This window comes from Echinops telfairi, unplaced genomic scaffold (assembly GCF_000313985.2).
Source record: "Echinops telfairi isolate 266 unplaced genomic scaffold, ASM31398v2 ScPeMD7_1;HRSCAF=3_0, whole genome shotgun sequence".
In the NCBI taxonomy this organism is placed as follows: Eukaryota; Metazoa; Chordata; class Mammalia; order Afrosoricida; family Tenrecidae; genus Echinops; species Echinops telfairi.
The window spans coordinates 90,422,425-90,435,751 of NW_022103896.1; the positions used below are offsets into that span (position 1 = coordinate 90,422,425).

At 43.5% G+C, this 13,327-nt stretch overlaps 1 protein-coding gene and 1 pseudogene across 8 annotated transcripts in view; one reads left to right on the plus strand and one right to left on the minus strand.

The window, feature by feature from the left end:
* Window positions 1-13,327, minus strand: part of ASPH (aspartate beta-hydroxylase) — a 151,104-nt gene that overhangs the window by 61,108 nt on the left and 76,669 nt on the right. The window lies entirely within an intron of this gene.
* On the plus strand, window positions 3,803-5,680 carry LOC101643867 (annotated as a pseudogene).

The window sequence follows — 13,327 nt, forward strand, 5'->3', positions numbered from 1 at the left end:
CCTCTGAGTTAGTATTGACTTGATAGCAGTGGCTAAGAACACATTTAAAAAGTCAAAGGGGGAACAAATGTTAAGGTAGTAGATTTTAAGCCAACTACATCCCGATTCATCTACTTTCCAATGCACCTGTCTGATAGTAAGGCTATTCACATCCCTGGTCTGTGGTCAGAGGGGATTCTCCAGAGGCTTCATCCATGTGAAGACCCGACAAAATGATTATGGGATTGCACTGTCATGCACAGCCTTCTGCAAACTGAATACTCACATTTAAGCTCGAACACAGTTCATTCCACCAGTCTTGGATTTCATTATTACGATCCTTGGATCAGAGGTTTGTGTGCTTCTTACACATGAACTGGGCTGACAGCCCACTTAGACAGTAGCTTATTTTAAGACAAACCTTTAGGACTCCAGCTGCTATTCCTTCTGATAGCTGCTCGCCATCTACTTCCTTCCCCATACTTTGCTCTAGCACCTATATCGGCAGTGATCTCTTCATGATGGTAAGTATCAGGTAGGGCGACATCTTAAGAACTAATTGTTCTTAGATTAGGGTTGCGATGAACTGTGAACTCAAAATCCACTCATGTATCTATCGTTTATATATGTTCTTGCTCTCATTTAGAGATATAGCCTTATCATTTTATTGGAGAACACTATAAATCATCCCTATGGGGCATATTATAATCCTATAGCTGGTATCACTAATTTAGCCCATGATATGGAATTTTTAAAAACTGTTAAGAAAAGCAAAGTGTGCATGTATATGACATCTTTTAAGACTATTATACATGGATTGTTGACAGATTAAAAACCTATGTGACTGGGCACTATTTCCCTTAATTTTGATGGCTGAGGATAGGGCAAAACTTTCAATAATGCTCCTTCATTAAGACAGAAAGGTGCCAGCTAGACTAAGATGTCATAGAAAGCAAAGCGTATAAAAATAGGAAATAGATGGTTGTTTTAAGTTGCTATTTCTTGGGTTCCAGAAAACAAGAGAACTGAACCAAAGTCCAATGACTTCAAAATCTATAAGGTTGGCTTCTTCTCACACTAAGGCCTAACTAAGTTCAAGAGAGTAGTCAGTTCCTTTCGTCTATAACAGATGAGTCTAAGGCAAAGTTCAGTTCACGTAATAGTTTCCAAATTGGATTCTTCTGGTGTGGCCTATGAAGGTTGTTCACAGACTCTGTGATTATTCAATTTCTAGCCTTTTAAACTATTACCTCATTATAAAATTAGTACCCTTTAGACAATTTAGTACCATTCAATTGAGAAATACTGAGCACCTAATGTCTGCTGACCACTTCTAGGCATCAAGGATATTAGAGCAATGAAAAATGCAGGCAAAGACCTTGATTCTGCAACGTGCCGTCTAACACTCTCAGCAGTGCCTGCAGGAAGCATATGGACCTTCCTCAACCTAAACGATGTTACTCTGAGAGACTAAGGTGGACCTGACACATGCCAGGGTATTTTCAATTGCCTCACATGCACGGGAAAGTGGGACGTTGTCTTTGGGAGACTGAAGAAGAATTGATGCATTTGAAGTATGGTACTGACAAGAAATAGTACAAATACTATGGACTGTCGAGAGAACAAACAAGTTGGTCTTGAAAGAAGGGCCAGAATGCTTCTAAGAAGCAAAAGTGACAAGACTTTGTTGCATGCTTTGAACATGGAAAAGAGCATCACGTTTTGTAGGGGGTCAGTGAAAAAGAGGAAGACCCTCGATGAAATGGATTGACACAGTGGCTGCAACACTGGGCTCAAACCCGAAGTATCATTGTGAGGTTCGTGCAGGACTGGGCGGCATTTCATTATGCTGTACACAGGGTTGCTATGAGTCAGAACCAACTCACTGGTACCTCACAAGAGCCTGAAACAGCTCATTCCCTGGGATGTGGTTGGTGTGATTTGGAAAATTAAACACAGAATGCAAGTACGTAATACGTATCATATAAATTCTAACTAGAGAGATCAGGTAAGGGCTAATCATGAAGGGAGGTTACAGTGCTCCACAGATCTTCCTGTCCTTGGGGAACTGGCCGCATTTCAAACAGTAAGTACGATATGCTATTTACAACATGAATGAGTCTGTCCCAGGTCTCACCCTGGTCTTTGGACTTAAGTCCCGTCAGGAGCACAAAGGATGATGATACTCCCATGCAGTGGGTCACCTTGTTTCTCCTTCCAATGCCGTGCTGGCAGTATGATCAAGAGCCTGAACCAGGAAGTTCCAGATCTTATCACTCAATATGCTTCAGCCAAAGTTCTCCCCTTTTCATTGTGTCGCCCTCTGTCTCACCTCCTCCCATCCACAGGCTGAAATCTCAGAGTCTTACAGAGAAAATGCATGCTGCAGGCATTTCAGGCTCTCTGCTTGTCAGTGATGAGTTATAAGATCAAGCTTAATGCAGAGCTAGTGAAGTACTGCCTCGCCTTAGTTTATGCTCTATCTATGATTTCCTGGGAGAGCTTACAGGGACATCACTGGGGTACAGGGCAATGCTTGAGGATGCCTGGCCAACTGTACCAACCACACTGACCCTTCCACCACCCCTCAGAGATAGCTCTAATAGCCAAGATAGGAAACATGTTCATGGTCACAGAACAAATAAAATCCTCTTCAGAGGCCATCCTCTGAAATAATCCTATACACGCTATACACCCCCGCCTCCAATGAGGTAATCTACAAATTAAAAGGAGTCATTATATGCATTAATCTAATACACACCAAAAAGCCCACACACAAAAATTAAGATTTATTTGTCAAATCCACTTGAATTGCATATTTGATATTTAAAAATGCATATGCAAAAACAGTAAGATGGTAAAAACTCTTTATCTGTAGTAACAGTACTCTTTGTCCATTACTCAATATTATTATTTTTTAAATCATTTTATTGGGGGCTCGTACAATTCTTATCACAATCCATACATACATCCATTGTGTCAAACACATTTACTCAATATTATTTTAAGAGAATAAGAAAACCTTGCTGCCTTTTCGCAAAGATGGCGCCGCAGGCAAAGAAGGAAGCTCCTGCCCCTCCCAAAACGGAAGCCAAAGCAAAGGCTTTAAAAGCCAAGAAGGCCGTGCTGAGAAGCGTCCACAGCCACAAAAAAAGAAGATCCGCACGTCACCCACCTTCCGGCGGCCCAAGACCTTGAGACTAAGAAGGCGGCCCAAATACCCCCGGAAGAGAGCCCCCAGGAGAAATAAGCTGGACCATTATGTCATCACCAAGCTCCCCTTGACCACAGAGCCTGCCATGAAGATTGAAGACAACACACTTGTGTTCACTGTGGATGTCAAAGCCAACAAACACCAGACCAAGCAGGCTGTGAAAAAGCTCTATGACATTGACGTAGCCAAGGTCAACACCTTGATCAGGCCTGACGAAGAAGAAGGCGTATGTTCCACCGGCTCCTGACTATGACGCTTTAGATGTTGCCAACAAAATTGGAATCATCTAAAGTGAGCCCGGCTGGCTAATGCTAAATATAAACTTTTTCCAGATATATAAAAAAAGAAAACCTTGCTATATTAAAAAAACAAAAACAGCCCTATAAATCGACAGGGAAGAACTACACTAACATTCATGACCCAAGGAGTGTAATGTATGTAATCCAAATCCAAAGGAGGGTATAGCATAAGATCTTAAATTGTGAAATTCTAGTGTTCAGAAGGCTATCGATGACAGTGGAAGCCCAAATACATTCGGAGGGAGTGCAGAGCCTAACGGGAAAGCGAGAAGGAGAAAGACGTTGAGCGAACGAGGAGGAAGGATAGAAAATGGCGTCCACAGATTACAGTACCTACAACCAAGCTGCAGCCCAGCAGAGCTACAATGTTTACACCGCCCAGCCCACTCAAGGTTGTGCACAAGCCACCCAGGTATATAGGCAACAAAGTAATGATGGAACCTACGGACAGCCCACTGAAGTCAGCTATACCCAGGCTCAAACCACTGCAACCGATGGGCAGACTGCCTATGCAACCTCTTTCGGACAACCTCCGACTGGTTAAAGTACTCCAGCTGCCCAGCAGGCTACACCCAGCCTGTCCAGGGTTACGGCACTGGTGCTTAGGACACCACCATGGCAATGGTGACCACCACCCAAGCCTCTTATGCAGCTCAGTCTGCACAGGGCACAGCCTGCCTACCCTGCATATGGGCAGCAGCCGGCCGCCACTGCACCTGCAAGACCCCAGTATGGTAGCAAGCCTGCTCAGACTAGTCAACCTCAATCGAGCACAGGAGGCTACAAGCAGCCCAGCACGGGGTATGGACAGTCACTAGTTACCGCCAGATGCCTGGGAGCTCCCCCATGCAGCCAGTCACCACGCCTCCATCCTATCGTCCTAGCAGCTATTCTTCCCAGCCAACTGGCTATGATCAGAGCAGTTACTCTCAGCAGAACACCTATGGGCAGCCAGGCAGCAGAGCAGCTACAGAAGCAACCACTCACTAGCTAACACCCCCACGCCCCACCCAAACCTGACTCGCTCCTACAGCCAGGCGCCACTCAATGTAACCAACAGAGCAGCAGGTAAGGACAGCAGAGTTCATTCCGACAGGGCCACCCCAGTAGCATGGGCCAGAGTCTGGAGGATTTTCCGGACCAGGAGAGAACCGGGACATGAGTGGCACTGATAACCGGGGCAGGGGAAGAGGGCGTTTGATGGTGGAGGTGGGTGGGGAGGAGGATGGGTGGAATGGGCAGCACTGGAGAGCGAGGTAGCTTCAATAAGCCTGGTGGACCCAGGGATGCAGGACCAGATCTTGATTTAGGCCGACCTGCCAATCCTGATGAAGACTGACAACAGTGTAATTTATGTGCAGGGATTAAATTACAATGTGACTCTGGACGATCTGACAGACTTCTTGAAGCAGTGTGGGATGGTTAAGATGAACAAGAGAACTGGGCAGCCTATCATCCACATCTACCTGGACAAGGAGACCGGGAAGCCCAAAAGCGAAGCTACTGTAATCCTATGAAGACCCATTGACTGCCAAGGCTGCCGTGGAGCGGTTTGACAGGAAAGATTTTCAAGGGAGCAAGCTTAAAGTCTCTCTGGCTGGGAAGAAGCCGCCCAGGAACAGCATGCGGGGTGGAATGCCACCCGGAGAGGGTGGAGGCATGCGGCCGCCACTCTGTGGAGGTCCCAGGGTTCCAGGAGGTCCTGGTGGGCCAACGGGTTGCAAGGTAGGCCGTGGAGGAGATAGAGGGGGCTACCCCCACGAGGACCCCGTGGTTCCCGAGGTAACCCATGGAAGGAAACGTCCAGCACCAGCTGGGGACTAGCAGTGTCCCAATCCGGGTTGTGGGAATCAGAACATCACCTGGAGAACCGAATGCAACCAGTGCAAGGCCCCTGAGCCGGAAGGCTTCCTCCCGCCCACAGGCGGTGACCTTGGCAGAGGCGGCCCTGGTGGCATGTGGGGCGGGAGAGGTGGCCTCATGGACCCCGGAGGTCCCGGCGGAATGTTCAGAGGTGGCTTCCGTGGCAGTCGAGGCATGGACCGAGGTGGCTTTGGTGGAGGAAGACGAGGTGGTCCCAGGGGGACCGTCTGATGGAACAGATGGAGGAAGAAGAAGCGGACGTGGTGGACCTGGGAAAACGGATAAAGGCGAGCACCGTCCAGAGCGCAGAGCCAGGCCCTACTAGACGAGACCCCACAGAGCTGCATTGACTACCAGGTTTATTTTAAACCAGGAAATGTTTTAAATTTATAATTCCATATTTATAATGTTGGCCACAACATTATGATTATTCCTTGTCTGTACGTTAGTATTTTTCACCATTTGCGGAGTGACGTTAAAACAAGTTAAATGGTTAAAAAAAAGCATTAGCAAGATCTACCCAGGGAATAAGCCTCTGGTGATTTCCCTCGAACTACAATTGAAAATGGGAACCACTTACTTATCAGACGGAGCACTGGAGAGATGACTGCAGTAGATTAAAATGATAAACCTGACTTGAACGGTTAAAACCTTGTCACTTGATCTCCCCGCTGATACACTTGGGCTTGGTTTCATCCTTTTTTTCAGGACACAATTTTATTTATTCATTTAAATAATTTTATTGGGGCCTCTTACAGCTCATAACATTACATACATCAATTGTCTCATGCATATTTGTGCATATGTTGCCATCATCATTTTCTAAACAATTACTTTCTATTTGAGCCCTTGGCATCAGTTCATTCTTTTTCTCTCCCTCCCCCTTCCCACACTCGTGACCCCTTGATAAATTATAAATTATTATGATACTCAAATCTTATACTAACCACTGTCTCCCCTCACCCACATTTCTGTTGTTTGTCCCCCTGGGGGAGGAAGGGGCTATGCATCAATCATTACAATCAGTTCTCCCTTCCTCCCCTGTTCCCCCATGTGCCCCCTACACTCCTGATATCGCTGCTCCCATTTCTGTTCCTGAGGGGTTTATCTGACCTGGATTCCACATGTCATCAACTCTTATCTGTACCAGTGTACATGCTTTGGTCTAGCCAGAACTGAAAGGCAGGACTGGGGTCATGATAGTGGGGGGTGAGGAAGCCTCAAAGAACCAGAGGAATATTGTATGTTTCAATGGTGCTATACTACAACCTGGTTGACTCACCCCTTCCTTGTAACCCTTCTGTGAGGAATGTCCTATTGTCTACAGACGGGTGTGGGGCCTCTGCTTTTACTCCCCTCGTTCTCAACAATATGTTGTTTGTTTTGGTTCTTCTAGTGCCTGTTAACCTGATCCTGTTGACACCTCATGATGGCACAGGCTGGTATGTTTCTTCTATATGGGTTTGTTGCTTCTCTGCTAGATGACTGCTTATTTAATGACATGCCTTTAAGACCACAGACACTAAATCTTTTGATACCTGGGCACATTCAGCTTTCATCACCACATTTGCTTATGCACCCATTTTGACTTTAGTGATCGTTTTGGGAGAGTGAACATCACGGAATGCCAGGTTGTTAGAAAAGTGTTCTTACATTGAGGGAAGGCTTGAGCAAAGGTACAATGTTCGCCAACTTCCTCAACGTATTAACATAGAAATATATGTATATAGGCCAATACCTCTGTTTTTTAATATTTTCTGGGAGTTTTTTCATGTTGGGGTTTATCTTTGTTGTATTTTGTCATTGTGGGTAGCCTTCTTGAATCTTTGTTATGTGTTCTTCAGTACACAAAATCCAGGATAAATGAACCTACAGAGACGACAAATAGAATAAGGGTTCTTGGGGGGTTATGGTGGGAAAGGTTGGACAGGGGATAAGGGAAAACTTATATCAAGGAGTTCAAAACGTATATCAAGAAGGAAGAAAAGTTTCTGGAACTGATTTTGGTAGCAATTGTACAATAGTGATTTATGAGACTGAACTATTTAGTAGTATGATGTATGGATTCACTCCTAATAAAATGGTTTTTTGGGGGGGAGGGCAACTTCTGACTCCTGAAAAATAATTCAACTTGTCAGAAAAAAATTATCAGAAATTTGGAAATAACTTTAATTTTAGGCATTGCCTGATTTGGTTCCAGCCCAATGCAATAAAGCAAATATCACAAGAAAAGAAAAAGAAGAGTGATGTTTTAATAATTGTCATGTAAATATTAGTGAAAAAAGAAGTCTTAGAATCCCACTGTATCAAATCCTGTAAGTTCCAGCCACTGTGCTGAGTTTCCTACTGAAGCATTTTTGTTGGCCCCAACACACTTCAAATTACTAGCCTGATATATCTGCACTTCTGAGCTAATTAAAATATGGCCTCTGTCCACCCCGAAAACCCAATCCTGAGACTTTGTTTCCTGACCTCCCACATCTTATTATCTTCAGCTCCCAGTTTCCATAGCTGTTTCTCCTCCATCTCTCTACCGGCATTTCTTTAGACACAGTCCTATCACCATCACTGGAATGACTTAGTCTCTGTCTCTGTCTACTGCCTGCTTGTGGCCCCCTTCTAAGATTTTCCATGTACCACATACTGCCCAACTGCTCACTCAAAAAGACTGGCTCCAAGGCAAACAGGTGCTTTTGCCTCTCTGACCTCCAAGTCTGAAATGAGGCAGCAGGGATAATAATGCCCATCTGCACAGAAGATTTAGTTCCCTAACATACATGATGCACTTAGCAAGTAAACACAATAAAATTGGGTCTGTTTACCCTTACCACAAAATCTATATTGTTATTATCCTTTTCTTCTAGATATATTGAAGATAAAAGTAATTTCTTTCTAAAATACCAGGAATCTCTTCTTTACCTGTCAAGTTCTCCTTTCCTCCCCAGAAATTGAATATTGGAAACAATAGAGGACCTTGTATATATTTTTCTAACCTCTAACCTAACTAAGGGTCTGAAACTTCTAGGTTCAGTACAAAAATCTCTTCTTCCATTTTAACACTGACTCAGCAATATGCCATAATCAAATTAAAAAATCCAAATCCATTGTCAGAGAGCATCGATTCTGATTCATAACAGCCCTATACACAGAGCAGAATTGCCCCATAGGGTTTCCAAGCTGCAAATTTTTACACAAGCAGATGGATATATCATTCTCCCACAGAAATGCTGGTGAGTTCGTACTGGCAACTTTTTGATTATCAGGTGATCATGTAACCACTGTACTACCAGGGCTTCTATGTCACTTAACAATAAAAGTTAAATAAACAAATAAATACTACCTATTATATGGGAAGTCCTGGTGACCTACTAGTTATGTATTGGGCTGTTATCCATAAGGTGAGCAGTTCAAAACCACAAGCATAACACCAGTAAAAAGATGGGCTTTCTACTCCTATAAAAAGTTAGTCTTGTAAACCCACCAGGGTAGTTATAACCAGTGCTTCAGGGCCCCTATGAGTTGGCATTGACTTGATGGCAGTGGGTTTGGTTTAGTTTTTCATTAGAAATATATTAAAAGGGGGGGGCTGAAAATAAAATGATTTTTTAATGTAACTAAATAAAAAATAATCAATCTACTCCAAAGTAATGACAATGTAAAGAATTCTTCTACATTCTATTGCACTAACATAGCATAAAACAGAGGATATTGGTATCGGTTTCAGAATTCTATTGATGCTACTCAATTTGGCACATATTTATAAATATATATAAGCATTGAGTGGGGAAGGGAAAGGAAAACATGAGGAGCTGATACCAAGGGCTCATGTACAAAGAAAATGCTTTGAAAATGATGATGGCAACAAATGTACAAATGTGCTTGACACAATGGATGGATAGATTGATGGACTGTGATAAGTGTTGTACACACTACCAATAAAATGATTTAAAATAAATTCCCATGATCATCCATGTCCCTTAAAAAAATATGTACAAGCATTATTAACTCAAATACATAGGATGAAAATATATGTGAAATTGACCACAACATAATGAATCTTCAATGTCCAGAGTTCTAGCAATAATTATGCATTAAAAAATCCAATAAAATATGCTTTACTCATTCATCAGATCTATGTCTCACCTAAGATCCCCTAAAGGCTGAAGGCTTCATAAAGAGTAATGTTCTATAATTAATAATATGAACAAAGAGCTTTATTGGAGTTTGAGTATCAATTCTATATCACCTATATCAGAATTTTTAGACTATTATTGCTCTCAATATTATTGAGTAAACAGGGAGAAGTCACTACAATGAAACTATGATCTATAATGATAAATACTTATTTTTATCACAGCAACTATTCCTGAGTCAAAAATAGCCTTTTTATAATTGTATTTCCAGTATGAAAAAAAGGAGTCACTCATTTTTAAATGCACCTACTGGCATGCCACAGACATTGAATGAACACTTTCCACACATCCTCAATCAACCCATCAACCACTTTCCTCACAACTGGACCAATCAATGGAGAAGGCTGACGTTGTCAAAGATTTTGTCTTCCTTGGATCCACATTCAATGGAAGTAGTCATGGAAGCAGTCATCTACCCTGTTTCCCCGAAAATAAGAGTGTCTTATATTAATCTTTGCTCCCAAAGATGCGCTAGGTCTTATTTTCAGGGGATATCTTATTTTTCTAAGAAGAAGAACATGGTGCACATTTATTGCTTACTGTTTTATTAAAAGAGGCCTCGCACTTCCTGTCTGCTCCGGCTCCGCTGCGGCCAACAGTGTGCTGCGTGGCCGCACCCACCGCTACGGTCCAGAGTCCAGAGTTACCATAGCTTTGGGGGGCCTTATTTTTCAGGGAGGTCTTATTTTCAGGGGATGCCTTATATTTCAGCGAGAGGCAAAACTGTAAGTAGGTCTTATTTTCGAGGGTGAAACAGGGTAGATGAAAAGATGTGATGTGTTGAGTAAATCCATTACACAAGATCTCCTTAGAGTACTGAAAAGCAAAGATATTATTTTAAAGACTAAGGTGTGTCTGACTCAAGACATGGTATTTTAAATAGCCTCATATGCATGTGAACATTGGACATTGTGGTAGTTACATAATCTAGTGCCAATTTGAGGAGTGGGAGTGAAGGGGTCGAGTCTAGCCAGTCAATCATTGTATAGCCTATGAGGCCTCTGTGTAGGCATGGCCTTCTCCTGAGAATTCTGGGAAATTCTATATTTCCTTCTTAGAATCTGGAGACACTGTCTCTGCTCACTCCCATACATTTTGGCCAATAAACATATGAGAAAATGTTCCTGATCATTAGTCATAAGAGAAATTCAAATCAAAACAACTATGAGATACCACCTAACACCCTCAAAGATAGCCCGATTCAAAAAAATCAGAAAACAGCAAGTGTTGGAGGGGCTGTGGGGAGACAGGAACTCTCATCCACTGCTGGTGGACCTGTAGATATGTACAGCCACTATGGAAATCGATTTGGTGATTTCTAAAACAGATGGAGATTGAGCTACCATACGACTCAGAAACCCCCCTACTGGGCATATAAATACCCAGAAGAGGCAAGAAACAAACCACGGTCAGACATCTGTGCTCCAATGTTCACTGCGGCACAGTTCACAATCGCAAGGAGTTGGAAACAACCCAAATTTCCATCAACAGATGAATGGATTCAAAAACTGTGGTACACACATACAATGGAGTACTATGCATCACTAAAAAGCAGTGATGAATGCATGAAGCATATCATGCATGGGAAGAACTGGAGGAAATTATACTAAGTGATGTAAGCCAAGCACAAAAGGACAAGTATAATATGAGTCCACTGAATTAAGTTTATAAAAAAAAGAAAAGAAAAATGAAAAGGGGGCACAAGGAAAAAGCTACTGTATACAAACACTCCAGGGGTGAGGTTCAGGTAGTATGGCAGGGGCCAGACCAAATGCAGGGGTACATATGATAGCTAACTAAAAAGGGGGGGCAAAGCAGGAAAGGGGGGGGGGATGTGTGGTGGGAGAATAGGGCCCTGACCTATTGTTTGTGTCTCCACAGGGAAAGAGGGACCAGACTTAAATCCCGTGTTCTGGGATGTGAATGCAGCATGCCAGCAAGTAGTCGAGAGCCAGTGGAGGGCTGGGCCCTCAACCAGCAACATAGGCAACTACTCCTCCTCTCAGAAGAATTTACTTTAGGGGGGCGGCACTGAAGCTGTAGCTAGGGGAGAGGGGCATGTCTGATCAGAGCACACGAGAGCAAATGAAGGGGGAGGAAGAGAGAGTGGAGCACATCCTGGCCCACCAGGTCTAGTGGACGATATCCCCACGCTGAACAGCCAATGTTCAGAGTGGACCATATGGCTGATCCCACTTTGAGGCACAGCATCCCTCGCTGGCCCAGGGCCCTAAGTGGGACAACACTGGAGACTCAGTGTGAGGACTGGCCGGGACTGACCCCGCAACACCGAGGAAAAACACTAAAGGCATGCAGCACAGAAACAGGTGGGGGGGAAGGGTGGGGAGCAGAGCAGAGAGCTCCAGAGGGAGTACAAAGGACAGACTCTGGGGCCAGAGCGTGGCACCCCATTGGACCTGACTGGAGGACACGCCTAGAGTTCAAAAATCAGAACTTGATCTATTTACAGGCTTTTCTTTCTTTTTAAATTTTTTTCTTTTAATTAATTTATTCGTTTATGGGTCATTGGTTTTCTTTTTTGTTGTCATCGCTGTGTTCTCATTAGTTGCCTGTCTTGCTATGCCTTGTTTTATGGTTCATATTATTATCTCTACAGATCTATCTAGATAAAATAGGCTGGATGAACAGTCTGGAGGAGAAAACAATGGGACCAATGGTTCCAGGTGGTCATGCGAGAAGGGGAGGTGGAGGTGGAGGTAAGTAGGTGGTGTTGACCAACTCAGGGGCAGGGGAGCAACAAGTGATCCAAAATTAGTGGCAAGGAGGGTGTGAGAGGCCTGGTAGGGATTCAGCAAGGACAATGTAACCGAGAGAAATTACTGAAACCCAAATGAGGACTGAGCATGATAGTGGGACAAAAGGAAAGTAAAAGGAAATAGAGGAAAGAACTAGGTGACAAAGGGTATTTATAGAGATCTAAATACAGGCATGTACATATGTAAATATATTTATATATGATAGTGGGGAAATAGATCTATGTGCATATATTTACAGGTTTAGTATGAAGGCAGCAGATGGACATTGGACCTCCACTCAATTACTTACTCAATGCAAGAACACGTTGTCCTATTAAATTGGCATTCCATGATGCACACCTTCCTGACACGATTGCTGAAGACAAATGTATGCATAAGCAAATGTGGTGAAGAAAGCTGATGGTGCCTGGCTATCAAAAGATATAGCATCTGGGGTCTTAAAGACTTGCAGATATACAAGCAGCCGTCTAGCTGAGAAGCATCAAGAAGCACATCAGCCTGTGTGTAGAAGGGACCAGGTATCAGACATCAAAGAACAAAAAATTTTATCACTGGTGCCCACCTTCCAGATATGCTCACTGAAGACAAACGTGTGCATAAGCAAATGTGGTAAAGAAAGCTGATAGTGCCCGGTTATCAAAAGATATAGCGTTTGGGGTCTTAAAGGCTTGAAGATAAATAAGCAGCCATCTAGCTCAGAAGCAACAAAGCCCACATGGAAGAAGCACAACAGCATGTGTGACCAAGAAGTACCAAAAGGATCAGTTATCAAGCATCAAAGGACAAAAAAATCATATCATTGTAAATGAGGGCGAGCGGAGAGCGGAGACCCAAAGCCCATTGGTAGGCAACTGGACTCCCCCTTACTGAAGGGTTGTGGCGAGGAGATGAGCCAGTCAGGGTGCAGGGTAGGAACAATGAAACATAAATTTCCTCTAGTTCTTAAATGCTTCCTCGCCCCCACTATCATAATCCCAATTCTACCTTACAAATCTGGCTAGA